At 46.5% G+C, this 27,767-nt stretch overlaps 1 long non-coding RNA gene across 2 annotated transcripts; it reads left to right on the top strand.

Moving 5' to 3' along the window:
* On the top strand, positions 1-23,554 carry LOC138353354 (uncharacterized). Of its 2 annotated transcripts, none has more exons than XR_011223134.1 (2): positions 1-148; positions 23,106-23,554. It is a non-coding gene; the product is annotated as an uncharacterized lncRNA (long non-coding RNA). The 2 variants fall into 2 exon arrangements; XR_011223135.1 differs by lacking the exon at positions 1-148 and adding an exon at positions 12,206-12,239.
* The last annotated feature ends 4,213 nt before the right edge of the window (positions 23,555-27,767 follow it).

Below are 27,767 nucleotides of genomic sequence, written 5' to 3'. Positions count from 1 at the left end.
TGGAGTAAAAGGAGTTCTAGGTTAAATCAGTAAGAACAGCAGCCTTACCTATAAAACCAAGGCTCTCCCTTTCTACTCCATCTTGCTGGCGCTCAACGTGACGCAAATTGATTTTTTCTCCTTGGACATTGAAGGATCTGAGATGAAGGTAAGACCAACTTTGTCACATTTTTTCGTATTTACTATAAAATAAAAATAATTATAATTATTCTTCATAAAAATATTGTATATACAATTAAATTGCGAAAACTAATCCATAATTTACTTATATGCACCCCATAAGCATCCTGTTTATGGACGTGGAAAGGTTACAAAGGCACATAATGGGCTCACATATTTAAATTCTCACAATTCATTTAGCTCAGCAAGTTACAGTCTTGATGAGCTAGTTACAAAATTCCATGCACATCGTCACATCAACAATGGGTTGACTGTTAGAGACCGACCACAAGTACAGTTTCTAAATTAAGCAACTGACATATGTGGAGAGCTAGTGTCACAATTGATATGTTTGTCCTGCACACCGCCCCCCATCCAGTGGGCAGCGGTGGATAGGTTACAATCACTTAGTTACTACCTACAGTTAGCAAACTGGGGATATTTGGTCATTGTTGTGTTGTTTGTGTACGCTACTGTACTGCATGTTGGTGCTGGATAGAGTCCTGTTAGTAGTCTTAGAAACTAAGTGTGAAGGGTATTGTTTAATAATAGTAATAGAATAATGTCAAATAATTCACATCTTGAGGTTATCCCGAGATGATTTCGGGGCTAAGCGTCATAGCGGCCCGGTTCTCGACAAGGTCTATTTTTTGTTACACACCCCCAGGAAGCAGCCCGTAGCAGCTGTCTAACGCCCAGGTACATGTTTACTGCTAGGTGAACAGGGCCATCAGGGTGAAATCAACTCTGCCCATTTGTTTCCACCTCCACCGGGGATCGAACCCGGAACCTCAGGACTACGAATCCGAAGCACTGTCCACTTAGCTGTCAGGCCCCCTACATGGAAAAAGATAATTTATGAGCAGCAAATATATATCATTATGTTTATATGAATTAAACATGTGAATAACCTGCTAATAAATAATCAAAGCACACACACACGGGAGGCGGGACGTTGAGGCGGGACCAAAGAGCCAGAGCTCAACCCCCGCAAACACAACTAGGTGAGTACACACACACACACACACACACACACACACACACACACACACACACACACACACACACACACACACATACACAGAGACGACGACGGTAGGAGACACACACGATTAGTGAGGTTCGCGGAAATTCGTCAATTTCTCGGGACATTGAAGGAGTATAGAGGCTAGATCATAGTATTTGGTCTCTCGCAGTGTAGCTAGCAGGGTGCAACATACCATAGTCATATCGCTAGCGATAGTGCGAAGAAACCAAAGTGGAGCTAGTGGCATCAACCAATCAACCAGGTGCATATACAGTGTGGAGGACCGGGTGGAGCGACCTGACCTTACGGCCAGGTGGGACGACCCGCCGTGGAACTACCTGATTGTGTTTGTTTGGTGGTGACTGTGATCAGTGATAAAGTAAATTAGTGAATTGGAACACAACGATACAGTGACTGACTCCAGAGCTTTGTGTAGATAGAGAAGAACCGACATCGTCAATCTACTCGCACTTAGTGAATCACCAAGTGGAAGGCGACGACGGAGCACCGTCAACCATACATCATCATTACTCATCTAGTTGTGTGAGCGGGAGGCAGACTGGTATGTACCACTCTCTGGTCAATTAATCAGGTGTACAGTGCGAGGTAAAATATTATCAAATTCTTGTTCAGGATAGCATATATATTTAAAAATTCTCAAAGTGGCTCATTTGGGTAGAAGTTAACGCTTACAGGAACTCGTGACACACGCACGCACACATGTACACGCACGCACGCCCACGTACGTATGCACAAACACACACACACACGCAAAAACGAACACATATATACACACACACTCTCACACACGTGCCACTCTTTATGGTGTATAACAGGTCACTGGAAACAGGAGACTTACCAGAAAGTTGGAAGACAGCTAACGTGGTCCCAATATACAAAAAGGGTGACAGGCAAGAGGCACTGAATTACAGGCCAGTTTCCTTAACTTGTATACCATGCATGGTGATGGAGAAGATCGTGAGGAAAAGGCTCATAGTGCATCAGGAGGGAAATAACTTTGTAACGCACCACCAACATGGGTTCAGAGATGGTAAATCGTGCCTCACAGGTTTAATAGAATTTCATGACCAGGCAACGAAAATTAGGCAGGAAAGAGAAAGGTGGGCCGACTGCATTTTCCTGGATTGCCAAAAAGCCTTTGACACAGTACCCCATAAAAGGCTGTAAAAAAAGTTGGAACAACAGGCAGGAGTTAAAGGGAAGGTGCTCCAGTGGATAAGGGAGTACTTAAGCAACAGGAAACAGCGAGTAACGGTGAGGGGGGAGACATCAGAGTGGCGAGATGTCACCAACGGAGTCCCACAGGGCTCAGTACTTGCACCCATCCTGTTTCTAATATAAGTGAACGATCTTCCAGAGGGTATAGACTCATTCCTCTCAATGTTTGCTGATGATGCAAAAATTATGAGAAGAATCAAGACGGATGAAGATAGACACAGACTACAGGATGACCTGGATAAACTGGAGGAATGGTCTAGAAAATGGCTGCTAAAGTTCAACTCAGGAAAGTGTAAAGTGATGAAATTAGCCGAAGGATGCAGAAGGCTGAACACAAGGTATCATCTGGGAAGGAAAATCCTGCAAGAGTCAAATAGAGAGAAGGATCTGGGGGTTGATATCACACCGAACCTGTCCCCAGAGGCCCACATCAAAAGAATATCATCAGCGGCATATGCTAGACTGGCCAACATAAGAACTGCCTTTAGAAACTTGTGTAAAGAATCTTTCAGAACCCTGTATACCACTTATGTAAGACCAATCCTGGAGTATGCAGCTCCAGCCTGGAGTCCATACCTAGTTAAACACAAAACAAAGTTAGAGAAGATTCAGCGGTATGCCACCAGGCTCGTCCCAGAACTGAGATGATTGAGCTACGAGAAAAGGCTAAAGGAGCTGAACCTCACATCCCTGGAAAACAGAAGAGTAAGGGGAGACATGATAACCACCTACAAAATTCTCAGGGGAATTGACAGGGTGGACAAAGACAAACCCTTCAGCAGGGGTGGGACACGAACAAGGGGACACAGGTGGAAACTTAGTACCCAGATGAGCCACAGAGACGTTAGAAAGAATTTTTTCAGTGTCAGAGTAGTTAATAAATGGAATGCACTAGGAAGTGATGTGGTGGAGGCTGACTCCATGTTTCATATGTAGATATAATAGAGCCCAGTAAGCTCAGGAATCTGTACACCAGTTGATTGACAGTTGAGAGGCGGGACCAAAGAGCCAAAGCTCAACCCCCGCCAGCACAATTAGGTGAGTATAATTAGGTGAGTACACAAATTCTGCTCAAATCTTCAGGTGTACAGAGTTAAAATATTACCAAATTCTTGTTCAGCATACCAGATACATTTAAAATATCAAAGTGGCTCAATTTGGGTAGCAGTGGACATTTTACAGGACCCCCCATGACACGCACGCACACACACATGCACGCACACGCAAAAACAAAACACAGGCACACACGAACACGCACGCACTCACACATACGTTCAGTCAGGCTAGAAGGGATTAACACCTTTTGTGGAAAGGGGATATAAACCTCACTCATAATCCACCCCTCTCTTACCCCTTCTCTTACCCCCTCTCTTACCTACCATAATCTGCAGGCACCACAAATCCTCTTAACCCCCATCCCACGCGCACACATGCACACACACGTTCTCTCTCTCTATCTTTTTCTCTCTCTCTCTCTTGCTCTCTTTCTCTTGTTCTCTCTATCTTGCTCTCTCTAGCTCTCTCTCTCTCTTGCTCTCTCTCTCTTGCTCTCTCTCTCTCTTGCTCTCTCTCTCTCTTGCTCTCTCTCTCTCTCTCTCTCTCTCTCTCTCTCTTGCTCTCTCTCTTGACAAGGGGCAAAATGGCAGGAGGACGCAACAGGGACACAGGTAACAGCCAAAGTTACCAAACGAAGGAAATGTTAACCCAAGTTCTGGAGGAATTCAGGAGGGAGATGCATGAAATGAGGATTACAATTAACAACCTGCAAAGTGAGCTCATATCAGCAAGGGAGGAGATCAAATCCCTCACATAGAAAAATAAAGAGACCGAGCATCAGATTATCATCCAAAGGGAAGGTGGGAATGTTACATTGGAAGGAAATGCCTCTGTACCTGAAACCTTTGCGGACATACTGAAAAAGAGCTCAGAAGCAATGGCCACAGTGAGGGAGGTAGCCATGCAAGCAGCTACCTCACAGGAAGCAGCAAGGTGCACCACTCAGCTGCTGGAGAGAAAAAGATCAGTGGTAGTTGTAGGCATCAAAGAACAGGAAGGATCCAACAGGCAAAAATGGAATAGCAAGGATAGAGAGGCAGTACATGGGCTACTGAAGGGTTTACAGATGGAAGGGGCTGAACAAAACATTGAGAAGGTTTTCAGGTTGGGCTTGTACAACAAGTACAGAAACCAACTTGTAAAGGTGGTGTTTACAAACGAAACCACGAAGGAGGATATTCTCGAAAGGAAGAGTCATCTGCAGCATGTGGAGGGACACAAAAAAGTATTCCTGCAGAGGGACAGGACGAAGGAGAAGAGAGACAGGGCAGCAGAGGCAAGGAGGAAGCGCAGGGAGAGAGGAGCAAACCAGGAAATCACAGCCCCAACACAACAGTCCCAGAGACAAGTGGGGAACCCACGACCAGCATCCCAGTAACACCAGAGGGGAGGGCAACACCACCACCCCCCTCTGCATAGAAACCCTCCCTTCCCCTCACCCTACCTGCATCCACCCAACCCTCCCTCCCCCCCCCACCCCATTCTGACCCTGTAACCTCTTCCCCATTCCCATCATGTCCCTCCTCCAACCTTTCCCCCCCTGTCTCCCCTCCCCCTTCATCCCATACTTTCCCTATCCCTCCGCCCCCTCATCCCGTATCCTCCATGTTCCCCCTATCTCCTTAACCCACACCCTACCTGCCCCCTCTTCCTATTAACCCCTACTCCCCACCCCAAAATCCTCTGAGACCCTGCAAACCACCTCACAGATCTTCTCACCCACGGAACAGCTTCCCACACCAGCAGAATGCTTGCCAAAAAAGGGACAAGAAAATGAACAGAAGAAAGTGAGCTTCAAGGCAATGTACACCTTGAAGTACATAAAAACATAGATGGGGTTACAAATAATATAAGTGAACTCGGAGAATGGGCACTAGAAGAAAACCCAGACATAATAGCACTCACAGAAATAAAGCTAACGAAAACTATAACAAATGCAGTGTTTCCACAGGGCTACTATGTAGTGAGGAAAGAGAGAGAAGGGAGAGGAGGAGGTGGTGTAGCTTTGCTACTAAGGGAATGTTAGAGATTCGATGAGATGGTAGTTCAGAACTGTGAAGGCTTCAGTGACTACATATCAGGCACCATAGCAACTGGAGGACAGAAAATTATAGTAGTAGTCATATATAACCCCCCACCGAATGACAGAAGACCCAGACAGGAATATGATAGAAACAACTTGGCCACCATCAGTATAATAGAGAGAGCAGCCTCTGTGGCTAGCAGGAACGAATCTAGACTACTAATCATGGGAGACTTCAACCATGGGAAGATAGGTTGGGGGAACAGAGACCCACATGGAGGCCCAGACACTTGGAGAGCTAAGCTGCAGGATGTGGCAACAAGAAACTTTCTAAGTCAACACGTCAAGGGACCGACAAGAATGAGAGGAGGGGATCAACCAGCCTTGCTTGATCTGATATTTACCCTAAATGAGTCGGATATAAGGGAAGTTAAGTTGGAAGTCCCCTTGGAAATGAGTGATCATAGTGTATTGAGCTTTGAGTACCTGGTTGAGCTAGGAATTATCACCCCCAAAAAAGAACTGGGAAACAAAGGGCTGGCGTACCGAAAGGGAAACTATGAGGAGATGAATAAATTCCTATGAGATATACATTGGGACACAGAACTCATAACCAAGTCTGTACAAGTCATGATGGACTATGTCACCCAAAAATGTCAGGAGGCTGTAAGCAGGTTTGTCCCAGCCCAACAGGAAAAAACAGAGAAGCAAAGGAAGAATCCGTGGTTTAATAGGGAATGTATGAAAGCAAAGGAGCTGAACAAAAGGGCATGGAGGAACTTCCGTAATAACAGAACACCAGAAAGTAGAGAGAGATACCAGAGAACCAGGAACGAGTATGTTAGTGTGAGAAGAGCAGCTGAGAAAAGGTATGAAAATGATATAGCTAATAAAGCCAAGACCGAACCAAAGTTACTACGCAGTCACATCAGGAGGAAGACAACAGTAAAGGAATAGGTAATGTAACTTAGGGTGGGCGAGGACAGATACACAGAGAATGACAAAGAGGTGTGTGAAGAACTCAACAAAAGGTTACAGGAGGTCTTTACAATAGAACGGGGAGAAGTCACGGCGCTAGAAGAGGTGGAAGCAAACTAAGTGACCTTGGAAAGGTTCGAAATTACAAGAGATGAGGTCAAGAAGCACCTATTGGAGCTGGATGTGAGAAAAGATGTTGGGAATCTCACCATGGGTACTGAAAGAGTGTGCAGGAGCACTTTGATTGCCACTCTCCATAGTGTATAGTAGGTCACTGGAAACGGGAGACCTACCAGAAATATGGAAGACTGCTAATGTAGTATCAATATACAAAAAGGGTGACAGACAAGAGGCACTGAACTACAGGCCAGTGTCCTTAACTTGTATACCATGCAAGGTGATGGACAAGATTGTGAGAAAAACCTAGTAACACATCTGGAGAGAAGAGACTTCGTGACAACCTATCAACATGGGCTCAGGGAGGGTAAATCTTGCCTTACAGGCTTGATAGAATTCGACGATCAGGTGACAAAGATTAAGCAAGAAAGAGAAGGATGGGCGGACTGCATTTTTTTGGACTGTCAGAAAGCCTTTGACACAGTACCCCATAAAAGGTTGATGCATAAGCTGGAGAAACAGGCAGGAGTAACTGGTAGGGCGCTCCAGTGGATATGGGAGTACCTAAGCAATAGGAAGCAGAGAGTTAGTGAGGGGTGAGACCTCAGAATGGCGTGAAGTCACCAGTGGAGTCCCACAGGGCTCTGTACTTGGACCTATCCTGTTTCTGAAATACGTAAATGATCTCCCAGAGGGTATAGACTCATTCCTCTCAATGTTTGCTGACGACGCCAAAATTATGAGAAGGATTAAGACAGAGGATGACAGCTTGAGGCTTCAAGAAGACCTGGACAAGCTGCAGGAATGGTCGAACAAATGGCTGTTAGAGTTTAACCCAAGCAAATGTAATGTAATGAAGATAGGGGAAGGAAGCAGGAGACCAGATACAAGGTATCATTTGGGAGATGAGGTACTTAAAGAGTCAGAGAAAGAGGAAAGACCTGGGGGTTGATATCACGCCAGACCTGTCCCGTGAAGCTCATATCAAGAGGATAACATCAGCAGCATATGCCAGGTTGGCTAACATAAGAACGGCCGTTAGAAACTTGTGTAAGAAATCTTTCAGAACATTATATACCACATATGTCAGACCAATCCTGGAGTATGCGGCTCCAGCATGGAGTCCATATCTAGTCAAGCATAAGACTAAACTGGAAAAGGTTCAAATGTTTGCCACCAGACTAGTACCCGAGCTAAGAGGTGTGAGCTACGAGGAGAGACTACGGGAATTAAACCTCACTTCGTTGGAAGACAGAAGAGTTAGGGGGGACATGATCACCACATTCAAGATTCTGAAGGGAATTGATAGGGTAGATAAAGACAGGCTATTTAACACAAGGGGCACACGCACAAGGGGACACAGGTGGAAACTGAGTGCCCAAATGAGCCACAGAGATATTAGAAAGAACTTTTTTAGTGTCAGAGTGGTTGACAAATGGAATGCATTAGGAAGTGATGTGGCGGAGGCTGACTCCATACACAGTTTCAAGTGTAGATATGATAGAGCCCAATAGGCTCAGGAATCTGTACATCTGTTGATTGACGGTTGCGAGGCGGGACCAAAGAGCCAGAGCTCAACCCCCGCAAGCATAACTAGGTGAGTACAACTAGGTGAATATACACACACACACACACACACACACACACACACACACACACACACACACACACACACACACAGATAGATACCAGAGAGATACCAGAGAACCAGGAATGAGTTCGTCAGGGTGAGAAGAGAAGAAGAGAAAAGTTTTGAAAATGATATAGCAAACAAAGCCAAGACCAAACCAAAGCTACTCAACAGTCACATCAGAAGGAAAACAACAGTGAAAGAACAGGTATTGAAACTTCGAACAGGCGAGGACAGGAATACAGAGAATGACAGAGAGGTGTGTGAAGAACTCAACAAGAGGTTCCAGGAGGTCTTCACAATAGAACAAGGCGAGGTCACTGTGCTAGGAGAAAGGGAGGTAAACCAGGCGGCCTTGGAAGAGTTCGAAATTACGAGAGAGGAGGTCAAGAGACACCTGCTGTATCTGGATGTTAGAAAGGCTGTTGGTCCAGATGGGATCTCACCATGGATACTGAAAGAGTGTGCAGAGGCACTTTGCTTGCCACTCTCCATAGTGTATAGTAAGTCACTGGAGACGGGAGACCTACCAGAAATATGGAAGACGGCGAATGTGGTCCCAATATACAAAAAGGGCGACAGACAAGAGGCACTGAACTACAGGCCAGTGTCCTTGACTTGTATACCATGCAAGGTGATGGAGAAGATCGTGAGAAAAACCTGGTAACACATCTGGAGAGAAGGGACTTCGTGACAAATCGCCAACATTGGTTCAGGGAGGGTAAATCTTGCCATACAGGCTTGATAGAATTCTACGATCAGGTGACAAAGATTAAGCAAGAAAGAGAGGGCTGGGCGGACTGCATTTTCTTGGATTGTCGGAAAGCCTTTGACACAGTACCGCATAAGAGGCTGGTACATAAGCTGGAGAGACAGGCAGGTGTAGCTGGTAAGGTGCTCCAGTGGATAAGGGAGTACCTAAGCAATAGGAAGCAGAGAGTTACGGTGAGGGGTGAGACCTCCGATTGGCGTGAAGTCACCAGTGGAGTCCCACGGGGCTCTGTACTCGGTCCTATCTTCTTTCTGATATATGTAAATGATCTCCCAAAGGGTATCGATTCATTTCTCTCAATGTTTGCGGACGATGCTAAAATTATGAGAAGGATTAAAACAGAAGAGGACTGTTTGAGGCTTCAAGAAGACCTAGACAAGCTGCAGGAATGGTCGAACAAATGGTTGTTAGAGTTTAACCCAACCAAATGTAATGTAATGAAGATAGGTGTAGGGAGCAGGAGGCCAGATACAAGGTATCATCTGGGAGAGGAAATTCTTCAAGAGTCAGAGAAGGAAAAAGACTTGGGGGTTGATATCACGCCAGACCTGTCTCCTGCAGCACATATCAAGCGGATAACATCAGCGGTATATGCCAGGCTGGCCAACATACGAACGGCATTCAGAAACTTGTGTAAAAAATCATTCAGAACTTTGTATACCACATATATCCGGCCAATCCTGGAGTATGCAGCCCCAGCATGGAGTCCATATCTAGTCAAGGATAAGACTAAACTGGAAAAGGTTCAAAGGTTTGCCACCAGACTAGTACCCGAGCTGAGAGGTATGAGCTACGAGGAGAGACTACGGGAATTAAACCTCACTTCGCTGGAGGACAGAAGAGTTAGGGGGTACATGATCACTTCATTCAAGATTCTGAAGGGAATTGATAGGGTAGATAAAGACAGTCTATTTAACACAAGGGGAACACGCACAAGGGGACACAGGTGGAAACTGAGTGCCCAAATGAGCCACAGAGATAATAGAAAGAACTTTTTTAGTGTCAGAGTGGTTGACAAATGGAATGCATTAGGAAGTGATGTGGTGGAGGCTGACTCCATACACAGTTTCAAGTGTAGATATGATAGAGCCCAATAGGCTCAGGAATCTGTACATCTGTTGATTGACGGTTGAGAGGCGGGACCAAAGAGCCAGAGCTCAACCTCCGCAAACACAACTAGGTGAGGACAACTAGGTGAGTACATACATGTGTGTATGCCTTCAAAAAAATACCATCAAAAAAAGGTATTGAAACTTAGAACAGGCAAGGACAGGTATACATATATGTATGTGTATAAAGTATATATGGAAGCTGATCAGAATTACATTTCACCTTTGTAAATGCACATTAATGACACTATGTAAAAGACACATCGAACACTTAATGTAGGGCATACGTAAATCTGTGTATCTATGTATTTACGTATGTAGGCTAGCTTAGCATTTTAAAAGCACCGAATCACCTTCTGTGGTTGAGTGTTCAATAAACCCTTGAACTATATGTTTAACACATCTCTAACCCTGTCCATGGAGGACAGAAGAAAATGTATATATGTTGGTTAGCATTGTAAATGTGTGGCCACGTCTGTGGTAGAAAAAAAAAAATTAGGCTGGTTAAAGCAGCAGCTGCCCTCCCCAGACAACCCGTCCTCACACTAGGCTGGTTAAAGCAGCAGCTGCCCTCCCCAGACAACCCGTCCTCACACTAGGCTGGTTAAAGCAGCAGCTGCCCTCCCCAGACAACCCGTCCTCACACTAGGCTGGTTAAAGCAGCAGCTGCCCTCCCCAGACAACCCGTCCTCACACTAGGCTGGTTAAAGCAGCAGCTGCCCTCCCCAGACAACCCGTCCTCACACTAGGCTGGTTAAAGCAGCAGCTGCCCTCCCCAGACAACCCGTCCTCACACTAGGCTGGTTAAAGCAGCAGCTGCCCTCCCCAGACAACCCGTCCTCACACTAGGCTGGTTAAAGCAGCAGCTGCCCTCCCCAGACAACCCGTCCTTACACTAGGCTGGTTAAAGCAGCAGCTGCCCTCCCCAGACAACCCGTCCTCACACTAGGCTGGTTAAAGCAGCAGCTGCCCTCCCCAGACAACCCGTCCTCACACTAGGCTGGTTAAAGCAGCAGCTGCCCTCCCCAGACAACCCGTCCTCACACTAGGCTGGTTAAAGCAGCAGCTGCCCTCCACAGACAACCCGTCCTCACACTAGGCTGGTTAAAGCAGCAGCCATCCTCCCCCAGACGCTTTTAGCAATTTTAACATATTGTGTATTAAAAATTGGTTTGTTCTCATACATAAATAAATATTATTATACATAAAAGTTCTATGTATAGTTAGGCATAGGTTAGGATAGGTGTTTAGGTTCTGTTGGTGCAACTCCGTCTTCGACTCAAGTCCATTACATTCAGCGGTCGACCCCACAGACGCATTCATAAATTTTAACATGCTGTTCATTCAAAACCGGAGTTTTCTCAAGTATAAATTATTATTATAATATATTAGCATATTGTGTATAAATAGGCATAGGTTAGGTTAGGTCAGGTGTTTAGGTTCTGTTGGCGATTATTTGTATTTGTAGTACGTGGGTGAAGCATTTATAGCGTTGTGATTCGAACAAAATTCGTCGGTGAAGCACTTGTTCCGGAAATGTTCGAACGTCAGCAGTTGTGAGTCGTGTGTAAACCGCTTTTCATTCATAAACAGGGGGTTTGGCGGGTGCATGGAATCACTTTTGGATCTTTGTTTGGAGGACGGGCTGGTATTTGTAGTACGTGGGTGAAGCATTCACAGCGTTGTGATTTGGACAAAATTCGTCAGTGAAGCATTTGATCCTCAAGTGTTCGAATGAAATCAGTTGTGAGTCGTGTGTGAACCGTTTTCATTCATAAAAAAGGAGGTTTGGCGGGTGCATGGAATAACTTTTGAGTCGTTGTTTGGAGGACGGGCTGGATGGTGCTTATTTGTAATTGTAGTATGCGGGTGAAGCATTTATAGAATTGTGGTTTGAGTAGAGGACATGAGAGAAGCACTTGCTCCGGAAGTGTTCAAACGTCATCAGTTGTGAGTCATGTGTAAACCGCTTTTCATTCATAAACAGGGCGTTTGGCTGCTGGATTGACAAGCTTGGATCTTTGTACGCAGGACGGACTGGGGTGACAGCCTAGTAGTTGAGGAAATAGTTGATGACATGCTCAGCATGAGTTGCGTGGTGATCACCGGCCAGGTCGGACGCTCCTGAGGTCTGTCCGCTCCTGGCCAGTGTTTACGTTGGGTGATTGCTTGTTTGCCCTGCTCTTGGTGGTTTGCCTCTGACAGGGTGACGTTTGATTTAGCCATGGGGACGTCTTGCCCTCCAGTGAAGAGGACATTGTCGGCTGGTCTAGCATTTACGGTGCCGGTGGACCATCCATTGGTTGGTGTCGCCCTAGTTGATGTACTGCATGTACAGCTGTCGGACCTGGTGGGCATCCAGCTGCTTCAGGACGACCGTGCTGTGGTCAAGTTCCGCCTCCAGGCTGCCTTTCAGGTGTTCCTCGAGCGATGTGAGGGGCCTGTTTACTCTCTCCCTGATACTGCTGGCTCAGTTAAGGTAGTGAATCTTAGTGTCACCTTAACGTCTGTGGCGGTGCATGGTGCCCCCTTCGAATTTCAGGACGACTTTTTTACCTCCTGTTTGAACAATTTGCGACAGTGTTAAGTATTCGTTGGAACAAGGTCGTTGCCGGGCACTGTGGTGGTATGCTTAACGGCTCCGCACCCTGACGATGTCGCTGAAGTGTAGTGTACCGTCGTCGATGTCTGTGTTGGGTTACACGATCCGCTGCCTGTACCGGGGTCAACCGCGCACCTGTTATCGGTGTGGTCACGAGGGTCATCTGGCTGCAGCGTGCGACGTGAGAGCAACTGGTCAGGTGCATGTTTTTCGTGCGGAGGAATTTCCGCCCCTGTTGCGTTCGGACGGTTCTGAGGACAGAGTGGGTACAGTGCCTGAGGCGCCTGATTGCCTATCTGCTGCTCCGCCTGTTGAGGTGAGTTCTATGGCCTGTGCGACACGTCAGGTGACTGCTGTGGCCCCTGGGGTTGTTGAGCCGGTGTGTGTGGGTGTCTGGCCGTCGCCTGCGCTGCCTGTCGTGATGGATGTCCCAGTGGAGGGCCATGTCCTGCCCCCGCCAGTGGATGTGATACCGGCTCCCGGGAACGCGGGTTCTGCTGTTTTGGAGGGGGGCTTCGACAGGGGCAGGTGCCTGCCGTGCCTGTGTGTGCTGGCGACTGTAGTTCTGCTCTTTCCATCCCTTTGCCGAAGCATGTGCGTCGGTGTTCTGAGGCTGTTTCCCTGGATGATGTGGACAGTGTGGGTGATGTGGCCTCTGTGGACTCTTTGGATGGTGCGGGTGTGGCCTGTGTGGATGTGAAAATGATGGCCGTGACTGCGGAGGGGCCTGGTGTGAGTGGTGTGGTACGGCCTGTCTCAAAGCGTTGGCGGCGGGCTCGGAGTGTTTCCCCCCTTCGTGGTGTGCCTTGGGAGATGGTGGAGGAGTATGGTGCTCTGGCGCCCCCCGCCAAGGATGATGGTGCTGTGAGGGGCTCCGAAGCTGCTACCTGTGCCCCCCCTCCTGCGTCTCCTGCTGTTGGATCTCTGCAGTGGGGGGTTGCCCCTGATGATTGGGACCTCGTCGTGATGTTGCGGAACGATGTACGCTGTGGGGACTCGACTCCTGTGCCATGTGGTGGGGTCGATTCCGCGCCTGCCTCCCCTGCGGTCCCCCCCTCCTTTGTTGCCCCGGTCTGGGGGAAGCCTAGTCCCGTCTGCTGGGGTCGTGCCCTGTGCGGGTCCGGTGTTGGGCCCTTATCGGGATGCCCGGGTGCTTCCAATCCCGTGGTGCTCATCCACTGTCTGGGTGTAGGGGGTGAAGAAGTTTGTCTATAGGGTGCCGGATAAAATGTCTCAGCCGAGGGCACCGCCTGGTGGCCGGGTGTCCCCTGACACGTGGGTGATTTTGGATGCGTAGTGCTTGCGCTTTCCGATATACAAGTTCCCGGAGAAGTAGTAGTTAACGTCTTGTGCACAACGCTACGCTGTGCGTGGATCGGCTGCCGCCATGAACTCGTCACCCCGCCCTGCGGTGCGCTGAGTCTCCCTCTAACGTGCCCCCTTTGTTTTCGTCGCCACTCCTCTCTCTACGGCCCAACACATCTAACACTTGTGACTTTTTTCTCCTCCTCAACGTCCACACGTCTTCCTACATCTGTCCTGGTGGAGTCGTCGGAAGGGTAAACCCTTCATGCAAACTGCACCTATTCTCCAGAAGAAGATGCTCAGCATGTGTGTGTGTGTGTGTGTGTGTACCCAGATATTTGTGCCTGCAGGATCGAGCATAGATTCTTGGATCCCGCCTGTTAAACCTGTCCTCTTAAAAATAACATCGCTTTTGGCCGTTTGCCCATATTGCCGAAAGTGGACATAATTTGAAAAAGAAAATAAATTTGGGATTTTTGTTTTCAACAACAGTAAGTTAGGTGGGCAGGAAAATCTCATAAAGTTTCAAAACGATATGAAAACGTTAATTGAAAGTTTCCTCTCCTAACCTTACGGAGTAAGCCGGACGACTCAAACAGAAAACGGAACAGTACGTCACTTTTGTGAGTCGATTTCATTTCAAATTACGTCCAAATTTGGCCATAGCGTGCAAACGAGCGAAAAGTGACGTTATTTTTAAGAGGACGGGTGGGTGTGTGTGTGTGTATTCACCTAGTTGTGCTTGCGAGGGTTGAGCTTTGCTCTTTTGGCTCGCCTCTCAACTATCAATCAATCAACTGCTACTAACTACTAAAATTTGTTTTATTTTTTCACACCACACACACACACACAGGAAGCAGCCCGTAACAGCTGTCTAACTCCCAGGTACCTATTTACTACTAGGTAACAGGGGCATCAGGGTGGTTACCTTGAGGTGCTTCCGGGGCTTAGGGTTCCCACGGCCCGGTCGTCGACCAGGCCACCTGGTTGCTGGAGTGATGAGCCAGGCTGTTGGACGCGGCTGCTCGCAACCTATCATATCATATCGTATATCATATCTGAGGGGGCCTCGTAGCCTGGTGGATAGCGCGCAGGACTCGTAATTCTGTGGCGCGGGTTCGATTCCCGCACGAGGCAGAAACAAATGGGCAAAGTTTCTTTCACCCTAAATGCCCCTGTTACCTAGCAGTAAATAGGTACCTGGGAGTTAGTCAGCTGTCACGGGCTGCTTCCTGGGGGTGGAGGCCTGGTCGAGGACCGGGCCGCGGGGACACTAAAAAGCCCCGAAATCATCTCAAGATAACCTCAAGATAACCTGACGTACGAATCACAGCCTGGTTGATCAGGTATTCTTTGAAAGTGTTTCGACTTGGGTTAGAAGACATAGATATACTTTTTTTTTCCTCTTTCTCTCTCTCTCTTATTTTTCCTTCCCTTTCCTTCTCTGCCGCACACGTACATTTACGTTTACAGTAGAATGAAGGGGAGGGCCCACTGGGAAGCGTGTCAAGGAAAACCCAGCACAAGACGCCGCCAGAGTAGCAGGCGCCGGCCCTGTCAACGAGAGGAGCAGAGTCTTTGCCTGCTCTCTCTCTCTCTCTCTCTTTATGGTGTGGGTGCCGGACGCCACTGAGCGGCCGGGGACAAGGAAGAAAGATGTCGGGGACGAGTGTCGCGATCCCCAACAGAGGACTCTAATGCAGTATACGGCGCTTGGACTGTGATCTGCGCCGGTCGGACTGACTGACATGTCATAATCTAGCAGTGGGTGTTGATCTCCCCGCCGTTTATCCGCTTTCTCCTTTCCCACGGCAATTGGGTGCGGCTTCCAAGGCTACCCTTGGGTGATAGATAGTGATAGATTGGGTGATAAAAACTCTGCCCATTGTTTCTCGCCAGTGCCGGGAATCGAACCCGGACCACAGGATTACGTGTACAGCGTGCTATCTGTACAGCCACCGACGCCCCCGGTGTGAGTGTGTGTGTGTGTGTGTGTGTGTGTGTGTGTGTGAGCGCGTGTGTACTCGCCAAGTTGTGCTTGCGGGGGTTGGGCTCTGGCTACTTGGTCCCGCCTCTCAACCGTCAATCAACAGGTGTAGAGATTCCTGAGCCTACTGGGCTATATCATATCTACATTTGAAACTGTGTATGGAGTCAGCCTCCACCACATCACTTCCTAGTACATTCTATTTACTAACTACTCTGACACTGAAAAAGTTCTTTCTAACTTCCCTGTGGCTCATTTGGGTACTCGGCTTCCGCCTGTGTCCCCTTGTGCGTGTACCACCCATGTTAAATAATCCATCCTTGTCTACCCTGTAAATTCCCCTTGAGAATCTTGTATGTGGTGATCATGTCTCCCCGAGCTCTTCTGTTTTTCAGCGACGTGAGTTGCAGTTCCCTCAGCCTTTCCTCGTAACTCCTGCCTCTTAGTTCTTGAACTAGCCTAGTGGCATACTTATGAAATTTTTTCCAGTTTCGTCTTGTGCTTGACTAGGTACGGGCTCCATGCTTGGGCCGCATACTCCAGGATTGGCCTTACACATGTGGTATACAAGGTTCTGACAGATTCCTTACACAAGTTTCTGAAGGCAGTTCTGATTTAAATTTTTAAATTTTGCCCCGAGGGGCGAGTTTATTGGGCAGCGCCACTCATCTTGTAAGTGAACATACCGCCATAGCAGAATGTACAACACTCCCCAATAGGAAGAAAACCCGCTGGGTTGTTCATCCTGTCACTTGTACCCAGACACAGCTGGGACTTGCTTAACTGTCTCAAGTGAACAGCTCCTCAAACAAGAAGATTAACATTTATCAACCCTTAAAAGCTTACGTTATCTTGCGGGTGCAAAATGGGGAAATCTTTTAAGAACAGTATCAATATTTGACAAATAGTGTTTTCCTAACTCAAACAATGTGGGGTTTATTATTCTACAGTTATTCCTAATGTCTCTCAGGTGTTCACATTCACGTAGATAGTGGTCAAGGCGGTGTCCATCACTCTCACCACAGATTCTGCAACTTCGCTGATCAACTGTTGTTTCCATTCCAAATCTCCATGGATATTTGTATCCAAGACGGATTCTCGCTATTACTGATTCTCTCCCTCGTCGTCCTCCTCTTCGGCCATACTGATTGGGATTGCCAGCTGCAACCATGTTGTACCATCGTACAGATTCACTGGTTTGTGCTTCTATCCTCCTTTCCTCAGTTACCTTGTCACGGTGATGTTGCCTGACAATACCTCTAATTTGTAGTTGAGTCTTGGGTATGAAGTATTCAATATGGTTTCCTTCAGCGCCTTCAGCAGCCAGCACATCTGCTCGTTCATTTCCACATATTCCAACATGGGAGGGGATCCACAGAAACTTGATGACTCTTCCCTGATTGGTAAGTACTCTCACAGCTCTCTTGATTTCAGCGACTATTGCAAGATTTTCTGCCTGATTTTTACTTAGGCTTTGCAGTGCTGCTTTTGAATCGGTGCAAATCACTACACCATTAGTGTTCCGTTCAAGAAACCTTAACGCCATAACAATGGCAGTTAGCTCTGCTTGCGTTGAAGAGGCATAGTTCTCAATACGTGCTTTTTCTTCATTTCTGCGTTGGAAGGTATTATCCTTGATTACCGTGTATGCTGCACCAGCCCTGCCATTGACAGGATTAGATGACCCGTCAGTGTAGATTTGATCTAGTTCATCTCCGGCTTCTTTATAAATTTCCTCGAGATACTTGTGCCTCATTTCTTGTGGTATCATGTTGGATTTTTTCATTGCCATTTCATTGATGATGATCTTGCATGAGTCATCCTCCCAGGGAGGTAACCTCTCTACAGGCAGGAGCTCACGGGGTTGCTCAAGCAGGTGAAGCTCTTCAAGGTAGCAGACTGCTCTGTGATGCCATTTTTTGCTTCGCCTGTTTCCCCCTGAAAGTAGCACAGAGCTCAGTTTTTTCTTGGCAATATCATTGTAATGGGGATCTCTGGCTATCCTAATTGCAAGCTTAGCATTCAGCTCCTGAATTCTGCTTTTAACACTGGGAAGGGACAACTCCTCTCGTAGATTAGACGTTTTGGCAGTTCTTGGAACCCCAAGAATGATTGTCATGGCTTCAATTTGAATGCTTTCAAGCCTTTTCATATCGCTTTGGGAGTAGGTGCACAGTACTGGTGCGGCATAGTCTATGACGGAGCGCACATAGGCTGTGTACACCACTTTAAGCACGGCAATAGAGGCTCCATGTCCATTCCAGGTCATAGCTTTCAGTACCCTGAGTCGACTTTTGCATGTTCCTATGAGTTGATTGAGCTCCTCTTTCTTTCCCTTGTTAGAGCCGACAGTGACGCCAAGGTACCGATAGTGGTCAACCCATTCAAGTGTTACACCATTAATTTGCAGTTCTTCATTTGCTCTCCGCTTGTGATGGGAGTATGCCTTCGTCTTGTTTGTGGAGAGAGTTAAACCGAGCTCAATACATTTCCTTCCGAGGAGTTCAATGGACTGTTCAATTTTTCCCAAGGTGGGAGCTTGTATTAGGACATCATCTGCATATCCCACTTGTTGTGTTCCTTCCGGAAAATCAATATTTGCAATGGCGTTCATAAGTACATTGAATAGTGTAGGGCTTAAGACTCCGCCTTGGGGGGTCCCGAGTTCCATATTCATTGTTCTGGAGACTGCTCCATTGAAGCAAACCTTGGCTTTCCTTCCTGTGAGGTAGTCTTCAACCCATTTCATGAGTCTCCCCTTGACACCCATGCATGCAAGCTCGTCCAGGATCGCAATCCCCTGTGCTTTGTCGAAGGCTCCTTTGATGTCAACAAATACAGAGTACCTAGCCGTGTCATTAGCCAAGTAATTAACTATACAATTTGCTGTGCTCCGTCCTTTAACAAATCCATTGACCCCCTCCCCTAACCTGCCTATTTTGTGCAACAGTCGGTTTAGGATGATCCTTTCAAGCATCTTGCAAGTGCATGACACGAGGCTGATAGGTCTGTAATTACCAGGGTCATTAGGCTTCGGTATGGGAATAATTATTGCGTGTTTCCATTGTGTGGGCAACACTCCACTTAGGAATGACTTGTTAAACAGGTGGAGTAGTGGATTCCCAGACACTTCACACAGTGCATTGAGTATGTCGTAGGTGACGCCATCTTCACCAGGTGCTGTACTTTTACCCTTTTTCATAGCGCCCCTTACTTCTTGGGCATTATTGGTTCCCCATATTCGTCATCACTAGACAGTGCTCTTGTTATCCTAATTCTTCTGTCATCATGTCGCAGGAGCTGTTCCCTGCTGATTTCTGCAGGGAGGGAGGAGGAGGATGCTGCATCACTCCACTTGTGAATTAGTTCCTCAGCCTTACCCTGGGGGTCTTTGTGAGCCGCAGGCCGGGCTCTGCCCCCCTTAGCTATCTGAATTTTTGCCCACACTTGTCTTGCAGATGTTTCCCGTCCAATAGAGCTAGTGAACTGAAGCCATTGTCTTTCCCGCTCTTTAATCTTCTCTTCCCTGGCTACTTGACACACAGTTTTAAACAATTCTTGGTTACTTTCAGTGGGATGTCTCCGGTACTCTCTACTCATGTCTCGCACATTTGCGTTAAGCATCTTTATGTAATCATTCTCATACCATTTTATTTTCTTCCTGTTGATGTTAGCCAGCCTCGCATAGGCCGCTGATGTTATTCTTTTGATGTGGGGTTCAGGAGACAGGTTTGGTGTGATATCAATCCCTAGATTTTTCTCTCTGTTCGTCTCGTGAAGGACTTTCTCTCCCATTCTGTATCCAGTGTCTGGTCTCTTATTTGCTCCCCATAGATTCATTACCTTACGTTTACTTGGGTTAAACTTTAGTAGCCATTTGTTGGACGATTCATTCAATTTGTTTAGGCCATCTTGTAGCCTCATAATATCTTCCTCCATTTTAATCCTCCTCATAATTTTAATCCTCCTCCTCATCGTTCGCAAACATTGAGAGGAACGAGTCTATTCTCTGTGAGATCATTTACATATATCAGGAACAGTATAGATCCAAGGACCGACCCCTGAGGGACTCCACAGGTTACATCTCGCCATTCCAAGACCTCACCCCTCAGTGATTCGCTGTTTTCTGTTGCTTAGGTACTCTCTTATCCAGTGGGGTACCTTCCCTGTCACTCCTGCCTGCATCTCCAGTTTATGCATCAGCCTCTTATGTGGTACTGTGTCAAAGGCTTTCTGGTACTCCAAAAGTATGCAGTCTGCCCATCCCTATCTTTCTTGCCTGATCTCTGTTGCCTGGTCATAGAATTCAATCAATCCTGTGAGGCATGAGCTGCCATCCCTGAACCCATGCTGATGTTTTGATTCAAAGTTCTTCCGCTCCAGATGTTCCACTAGTTTTTTTTCGCACAATCTTCTCCATCACTTTGCATGGTATGCAGGTTAGTGACACTGGCCTGTAGTTCAATGCCTCCTGTCTATCACCCTTCTTGAATATCGGCACTACATTAGCCGTCCTGCAAGTTTTTGGCAGTTCACCTGTTGCCAGTGATTTATTATACACAGTGGCGAGTGGCTGACACAGAGCTTCAGCTCCTTACTTCAGTGTCCAAGGTGAGATTCCATCCGGGCCTATAGCCTTTGTCACTTCCAACTCTAGCAGATGCTTCCTTACCTCCCCACTGGTAATTACAAACTCATCTGGTGGTGTTTGGTTAGGTCTTCCCTTTTCTATCTCTGGGACTTCCCCTTGCTCTACTGTGACGACCTTCTGAGATTTCTTATTGAATTCCTCATACACCTCCTTGTCGTTTGTAGTGAATTCGTCTGCTTCTATCCTCAGTTTCATTACCTGTTCCTTCACTGATGTTTTTCTCCTGATGTGACTGTGCAGCAATTTGGGTTGTCTTTGCCTTGCTTCCTATATCATTTTCATATTGTCTTTCTGCCTCTCTCCTCACCCTGACATATTCATTCCTGGCGCTCTGGTATCTTTCTCTGATCACTAGTGTCCTATTATTTCTGCAGTTTCTCCACGTCCTTTTACTTATATGCTTCGCTAGCTTACATCTCTGATTAAACCATTTGTTTCTCATCTGATTTTCATTTCTTTCTTTCTGGACTTAGACGAACTTGTCTGCTGCCTCCTTACACTTCTGTGTGATGTAGTTCATCATGTCTTGGGCCGTCTTTCCACTGAGCTCTGTTTCCCAAGTTATATCTGATAGGAATTTTCTTATCTCCTCATATTTTCCTTTTCGGAATGCCAGCCTTTTGTTTTCTGGGCCATTCCTTGAGTACATTAACCCTTCTTCGACCAGATACTCAAACATCAGAACGCTGTGATCGCTCATTCCCACAGGGAGCTTCAAAACCAATTTCCTTTATGTCAGAGTCGTTCTGCATTTCTCGCAGCCTTTCTTCGTAACTCATGCCTCTTAGTTCTGGGACTAGCCTAGTGGCATATCTCTGAACTTTTTCAAGCTTTGCCTTGTGCTTGACAAGGTACGGGCTCCAAGCTGGGGCCGCATTACTCCAGGATTGGTTTTACATATGTGGTATACAAGGTTCTGAATGATTCCTTACACAGGTTCCTGAAGGCAGTTCTGATGTTAGCCAGCCTCGCGTATGCCGCAGATGTTATTCTTTTGATGTGGTCTTTAGGAGACAGGGTTGGTGTGATATCAACTCCTAGATCCTTCTCTCTGTCCGTTTCATGAAGGACTTCATCTCCCATTCTGTATCCTGTGTCTGGCCTCCTGTTTCCAATGCCTAATTTCTTTACCTTACATTTACTCGGGTTGAACTTTAGAAGCAATTTGTTGGACCATTCATGCAGTCTGTTTAGGTCATCTTGTAGTCTCATACTGTCTTCCTCCGTATTAATCCTCCTCATAATTTTTGCATTATCAGCAAACAATGAGAGGAATGATTCTATACCATCTGGAAGATCATTTACATATATAATGTGTGTGTGAGTGTGTGTGTGTGTGTGGGGGGGGGGTGTACTCGCCTATTTGTGCTTGCGGGGGTTGAGCTTTGGCTGTTTGGTCCCGCCTCTCAACTGTCAATCAACTGGTGTACAGATTCCTGAGCCTATGGGCTTTTTTATATCTACATTTGAAACTGTGTATGGAGTCAGCCTCCACCACATCACTGCCTAATGCATTCCATCCGTCTTCCAAGTTTTTGGCAGTTCACCTGTTGCCAGTGATTTGTTATACACAGTCCCACATAACTGTGTATAACAGATTTGTTATACACGGCCCCCAATCTTTGCACAATCGACTTGAGAAAGGGACGGACCGAAACGTCGTCGTCCCTTCACCTTCTAGTGTGTGGTCTGGTCAACATCCGTTAACTACTCTGACACTGAAAAAGTTCCTTCTAACGTCTCTGTGGCTCATGTGGGTACTCAATTTCCACCTGTGTTACCTTGTTCGCGTCCCACCAGTACCGAATAGTTTATCCTTGTTTACCCGGTCGAATCCCCTGAGGATTTTTTAGGTTGTGATCATGTCTCCCCTTACTCTTCTGTCTTCCAGTGTCGTAAGGTGCATTACCCGCAGCCTTTCCTCGTAACTCATGCCTCTTAGTTCTGTTTTTTTTATTTTTACTATTTACTGGGTTACTAACATTTTTTTTATTCCACACGACACACACACTCACCCCAGGAATCAGCCCGTGACACCTGACTAACTCCTACCTATTTACCTGCTAGGTAGCAGGGGCATTCAGGGTGAAAGAAATTTTGCCCATTTGTTTCTGCCTGGTGCGTGAATCGAACGCGCGCCACAGAATTACGAGTCCTGCACGCTATCCACCAGGCTACCAGGGCCCCCCCCCCCCTGTGTTTGTGTGTGTGTGTGTGTGTGTGTGTGTGTGTGTGTGTGTGTGTGTGTGTGTGTAGTTTACTTTGTTCACTATGATAGGGAGACGTTATCCATTTGATTAATTAGTATTTTTACCTAATTAACACGTGACCAATTCAATCTTCATTATTTGTCACATTAGCATATTGCAGTCATTACATTATGGTTGCCAAGTTGAACCAATCGCTTTAAAGTTAATAAGTATTCTAATTCTTGATATTTCATGTAACAGGTATTGAGAACGATCCCCTGGGACAAGATCAAAATCCGCCTTATGTGTGTGGAGATCAACCACATTCCAGAGGGCTTCCAGACTCTTCTCGAATTCATGAAGAAACAAGGCTACAAGTTCCTGGGTATTAGAAGTATTGACGCTTGGTTCGGTTGGCCAGCTCTCTTGAATCAAACAATGAACATTGGATAAAAGCTTCATAAACCATTAAGTCATGCTCATACTGATTTATTATTGTACTATGATGAAGTGTGGACGAGGTATAATGCATAACTTCAAGTTACACGAATTTCTTCACAAAAGGTATACAAAATGTCTTGCACGATTTACACCGGCTTGATGCTATGAAGATGTCATTTTCTGATGTATTACCATAACTGGTCTACATATTAAATTTTCAATTAACATTTCATTGTATTATAGTGCCAATATTAAAAAATTTCCATGTACTTATCTTTATTTTTCACTCTCCTGTATGGCTAAGGACACACACACACACACACACACACACACACACACACACACACATACACACACACAGTTTGAAAATGACATCGCGAGTAAAGCAAAGACCCAACCAAAGCTGCTCTACAGCCAAATCAGGAGGAAAACAGCAGTGAAGGAACAAGTGATGAAGCTGCGAAAAGGGGAGAACAGATACACAGAGAATGACAAGGAGGTGTGTGAAGAACTCAACAAGAGATTCCAGGAGGTCTTCACAATAGAACAAGGAGAAACCCCTGCACTAAATGAGGAGGCGGCAAACCAAGCAACCTTGGAGAAATTTGATCTCACCAGTCATGAGGTCAAAATTTGTCTGCTGGAGCTGGATGTGACAAAGGCTGTTGGGCCTGACAGAATCTCACCATGGATACTAAAGGAAGGGGCAGAAGCACTAAGTGTGCCACTCTCTATGGTGTATAACAGGTCACTGGAAATAGGAGACTTACCAGAAAGTTGAAAGACAGCTAACATGGTCCCAATATACAAGAAGGGTGACAGGCAAGAGGCACTGAACTACAGGCCAGTTTCCTTAACTTGTATGCCATGCAAGGTGATGGAGAAGATTGTGAGGAAAAGGCTCGTAGAGCATCTGGAGGGAAATAGATTTGTAACGCACCACCAACATGGGTTCAGGGATGGTAAATCGTGCCTCACAGGTTTAATGGAATTTTATGAGTAGGTAACAAAAATTAAACAGGAAAGAGAAGGGTGGGCCGACTGCATTTCTTGGATTGCCAGAAAGCCTTTGACACAGTACCCCATAAAAGGCTGTTAAAAAAGTTGGAGCAACAAGCAGGAGTAAAAGGGAAGGTGCTCCAGTGGATAAGGGAGTACTTAAGCAACAGGAAACAGCGAGTAACGGTGAGGGGGGAGACATCAGAATGGCGAGATGTCACCAGCGGAGTCCCACAGGGCTCAGTACTTGCACCCATCCTGTTTCTAATATATGTAAACGATCTTCCGGAGGGTATTTACTCATTCCTCTCAATGTTTGCTGATGATGCAAAAATTTTGAGAAGAATCAAGACAGATGAAGATAGACAGAGACTACAGGATGACCTGGATAAACTGGAGGAATGGTCTAGAAAATGACTGCTAAAGTTCAAATCAGGAAAGTGATGCATTAGGCAGTGATGTGGGGAGGCTGACTCCATACACCGTTTCCAATGTAGATATGATAGAGCCCATTAGGCTCAGGAATCTGTACACCAGTTGATTGACAGTTGAGAGGCGGGACCAAAAAGCCAAAGCTCAACCCCCGCAAGCACAACTAGGTGAGTACACACACACACACACACACACACACACGTCCGGTGGCCGAGCAGACAGCACGCTGTACACGTGATCCTGTGTTCCCGGGTTCGATCCTGGGCGCCGGCGAGAAACGATTGGCAGAGTTTCTTTCACCCTATGCCCCTGTTACCTAGCAGTAAATAGGTACCTGGGAGTTAGTCAGTTGTCACGGGCTGCTTCCTGGGGTGTGTGTGTGTGTCGTGTGGAATAAAAAATAGTAGTAGTAGTAGAAACAGTTGATTGACAGTTGAGAGACAGGCCGAAAGAGCAGAGCTCAACCCAGCAAGCACAAGTAGGTGAATACAACTAGGTGAACACACACACACACACACACACACACACACTCACACACACACACACACTGAAATGGTCAGAGAAATGGCTACTGGAATTCAACACGAGCAAATGTAAAGTTATGGAAATGGGACTAGGAGATAGGAGACCAAAGGGACAGACCACAATGAAGGGGAACAGCCTACCTGTAACGACGCGTGAAAGAGACCTGGGGGTGGACGTAACACCTAATCTATCTCCTGAGGCACATATAAATAGGATAACGACAGCAGCGTACTCTACACTGGCAAAAGTTAGAACATCATTCAGAAACCTAAGTAAGGAGGCATTTAGGGTGCTTTACACTGCCTACGTAAGGCCAGTCTTAGAGTATGCCGCCTCATCATGGAGTCCCCATCTGAAGAAGCATATAATGAAACTGGAAAAGGTTCAGAGGTTTGCAACGAGACTCGTCCCAGAGCTACGAGGGATGGGGTATGAGGAGCGCCTGAGGGAACTGTGCCTTACGACACTAGAAAAAAGAAGGGAGAGGGGGGACATGATAGGAACGTATAAGATACTCAGAGGGATTGACAGAGTGGACATAGACGAAATGTTCACACGGAATAGTAACAGAACGAGGGGACATGGATGGAAGCTTGAAACTCAGATGAGTCACAGAGATGTTAGGAAGTTTTCTTTTAGCGTGAGAGTAGTGGGAAAATAGAATGCACTTCAGGAACAGGTTGTGGAAGCAAATACTACTCATAATTTTAAAACCAGGTATGATAGGGAAATGGGACAGGAGTCATTGCTGTAAACAACCGATGCTCGAAAGGCGGGATCCAAGAGTCAATGCTCGATCCTGCAGACACAACTAGGTGAGTACACACACACACACACACACACACACACACACACATGAGTTTGACTTGTATACCATGCAAGGTGATGGAGAAGATCAGGAGAAGAAACCTGGTAACACATCTGGAGAGAAGGGACTTTGTGACAAATTGCCAACATTGGCTCAGGGAGGGTAAATCTTGCCTGACAGGCTTAATAGAATTCTACGACCAGGTGACAAAGATTAAGCAAGAAAGAGAAGGCTGGGAGGACTGCATTTTCTTGGATTGTCGGAAAGCCTTTGATACAGTACCGCATAAGAGGCTGGTACATAAGCTGGAGGGACAGGCAGGTGTAGCTGGTAAGGTGCTCCAGTGGATAAGGGAGTATCTAAGCAATAGGAATCAGAGAGTTACGGTGAGGGGTGAGACCTCAGATTTGCGTGAAGTCACCAGTGGAGTCCCACAGGGCTTTGTACTCGGTCCTATCTTGTTTCTGATATATGTAAATGATCTCCCGGAGGGAATAGATTCATTTCTCTCAATGTTTGCTGACGATGCCAAAATTATGAGAAGGATTAAGACAGAGGAGGACTGCTTGAGGCTTCAAGAAGACATGAACAAGCTGCAGGAATGGTCGAACAAATGGTTGTTAGAGTATAACCCAAGCAAATGTAATGTAAAGAAGATAGGTGTAGGGAGCAGAAGGCCAGATACTAGGTGTTATCTGGGAGATGAAATTCTTTGCACGTTAGAGAGAGAAAAGGACTTGGGGGTTGACATCACGCCAGACCTGTCCCCTGCAGCCCATATCAACCGGGATAAACTGGATAAACTTGATAGACCTGGATAAACTGGAGGAATGGTCTAGAAAATGGCTGCTAAAGCTCAGCTCAGGAAAGTGCAAGGTGATGAAATTAGGCGAAGGGAGCAGGAGGCTGAACACAAGGTATCATCTGGGAGGTGAAATCCTGCAAGAGTCAAATAGAAAGAAAGATCTGGGGGTTGATATCACACCGAACCTGTCCCCAGAGGCCCACATCATAAGAATAACATCAGCGGCATATGCTAGACTGGCCAACATAAGAACTGCCTTTAGAAACTTGTGTAAGGAATCTTTCAGAACCCTGAATACCACTTATGTAAGACCAATCCTAGAGTATGCAGCTCCAGCCTGGAGTCCATACCTAGTTAAACACAAGACAAAGCTAGAGAAGATTCAGCGGTATGCCACCAGGCTCGTCCTGGAACTGAGAGGAATGAGCTACGAGGAAAGGCTAAAGGAGCTGAACCTCACATCCCTGGAAAACAGAAGAGTAAGGGGACACATGATACCCACCTACAAAACTCTCAGGGGAATTGACAGGGTGGACAAAGACAAACTCTTCAGCACGGGTGGGACACAAACAAGGGGACACAGGTGGAAACTTAGTACCCAGATGAGCCACAGCGATGTTAGAAAGAATTTTTTCAGTGCCACAGTAGTTAATAATGGAATGCATTAGGCAGTGATGTGGTGGAGGCTGACTCCATACACAGTTTCCAATGTAGATATTATCATGTTCACAGAAAATGGTACCATCCGTTTTCTATGTGCGGCGGCTGAGACGCCAGAGAGAGAGAGAGAGAGGTAAACAAGAGAGCATACAGGGCGCTACCAGCTTGGAAGCTACTAGTCATGTATCAGTTTAAGTATTAAAGTCAATAACCAAGCAATGGCTTTATATCAACCCTACAACCAAGACTTCCT

Source organism: Procambarus clarkii, chromosome 57, assembly GCF_040958095.1.
Source record: "Procambarus clarkii isolate CNS0578487 chromosome 57, FALCON_Pclarkii_2.0, whole genome shotgun sequence".
Taxonomy (NCBI): domain Eukaryota; kingdom Metazoa; phylum Arthropoda; class Malacostraca; order Decapoda; family Cambaridae; genus Procambarus; species Procambarus clarkii.
Note: the sequence above shows the minus strand (reverse complement) of the source record. Positions and strands in the feature narration are given on the sequence as shown.